We start from the raw sequence: 2,204 nt of genomic DNA on the forward strand, positions 1-2,204 counted from the left end.
TGGGCAGAGGACGGCACCATCACACCACCATCCGCCCACTTTTGGTTCGCGCTGGGATAAAGGGGCCGCTAGGGGCCACAGAGACAGCGCGCGCGTCAGTGCCCGCACGAGGGGTGACTGGGGACCTGTTTCACTTTATATGCTTCGTTATCATCACATTGAAGTATTTTTAGCTACTATTCGACCGAATGGGAACTTTGAAATGTTATTCAGAGACTTTGAAAGAGGGGATAAGATATTTTTGATCACGTTAAAGCAGATTGTTGGCGCGCAATGGTTCCTCTCACGCACGTGCCCAGATGCGCAAATTAACCACGGTTTAACCACAAATATAACCACATCAGCAATGGTTTAACCATGGTGTTTGTAGTAAAACAGTGTTTATAAATTGGGATCAGTGCACCATAGCAGAAATACTTCACTTTTACATATTTTCGTAAGGGACCAAAGGTCGAAACACTATAGTGTTTTTAAAAGGTTAACCTTTAATTAAGTACATTATACATATTTTGTCCCGGTTAGGATCTGAGAGCTCCAGGCCTGCTGTTGCTATGGTTTCGCCTCAGGCAGTAGCTCTTTGTTTCTATGTGTACCGCCAGGTGAAAAGTAATATCGAAACTAATGTGTAATCTTTTCTAAAATGATTTGTAACATTGTTAGATGTTTTGCTAACTACAAAATTGTACGTTTTTTAGAGCACATACTTTCACTTCCATGGCAAAGATTATTTACGCTCGACGGATGAGGTTACCATAGCAACACCACACATCTCGACTGCTTTTTGAGAAAAACCGGTATAGATTCTTACAATTCTGAAAGAAATATCACACTGTTTTTACACAAATCTATAGACAATGTTTTTTCATAAACTTTGAGCTGGACTGAGCGTGCGGAGTGAAGCGCGGTGCTTGTACCTGCATGTGCTGTAAGTTTATCATAGTTAAGAGTGTAAAGGGGGTTTAGTGACGGATATCAAGCCTCAGGGGTGAAAAAACTGGTTTGACCTGACGAGACCCCACATTATCTGAAGATCTGCGAGCATGCTTTCCGCCACAGATGTCTCTGTAGATTGCGTGATTGATGTCAAGGCTTTGACATAATGACGAATGCGCTCGCAAGAGTCCAAACGGGATTTATGTGCAGTTTTAAACTAAATAATCGCCTCTTTGTGTACACATCAATAGATATCCACGTTAAACTGTGAACTCTTCATGCATGTACATACACATTCTGATATGACGGGCTAATAATGTTCTGTCATCGCATTGCTCAGAGCAACGTTTTATCTTTTTTCAAAAATGTGTCAAATATAAACCTAAGAAACGAGTCAAACATAATGCATAAATCATGATAGATGACAGGTGACCCTCTCTGGGAATACGAACAAATCCTTGAAGAATTCAGGTGAGGTCTTGCAAAACTGCAGGGTGAAGGAATGTGGAAATACAACTTGTGCTGTTATTACTGAGAGCAGCGAGAGGTGAGAGAAAACAGCGGCGTGGATCATCCTTTAAACTAGTTTACAAAGAGCAAACATTGAGCACACGCTGCAATAGACTCGCATGAAATCTTCAAAACGTGACCGAAGCGAGAAAAGGCTGTTGTTTTGGGACCGAATGTATGCATGTTCATGTTCTGAAATGACGGGAATGATGCATGTCGTCGGTCGGGTACAGGTGCAGAACACAATGCACCTGCAAAGCGACTGCACGTTCACACTTTACTGCAGATTTTCTTTAAAAAGGCGGTGCATAAAAACAGTTGTGTTTGGATTTTAGATTGAAACGATGAAACGATTGTGCTTTGTTCTGTTACTGGTTACCAGTTCATTGCTGGTCACCCTTTGTGGCGTGACATGAGTGTTTTAAATAAACCAAACGTTTCATGTTTTCTGTTATTAAATAAGAGTTGATGATGCCAAATGTTGCGACATGTTTCCAAACTCAAACAGCGGCGTGAAAGAACTCACCCCAGTCTGGAATAAATGATGCCGAAACAGAGGAGCACGTTAAAGATCCACAGTCGCGGGGGTCCGGTCATGGTGTCCATTCAGTGAGGCGATCCAGCTCACATGCGCCCCTTCGTTCCACCTGCGCAGGTAAACATGCTGCTTTTGCTTCTCCGACGTGTCTTTTTGATTCCCTGCGGAGTGGGAAACCCGAGAGCCATCGTCGAGGTTCAGGTACACGCCGAAGGATGATCCA

The sequence above is a fragment of the Triplophysa dalaica genome, chromosome 24 (genome assembly GCF_015846415.1).
Source record: "Triplophysa dalaica isolate WHDGS20190420 chromosome 24, ASM1584641v1, whole genome shotgun sequence".
Taxonomy (NCBI): Eukaryota; Metazoa; Chordata; class Actinopteri; order Cypriniformes; family Nemacheilidae; genus Triplophysa; species Triplophysa dalaica.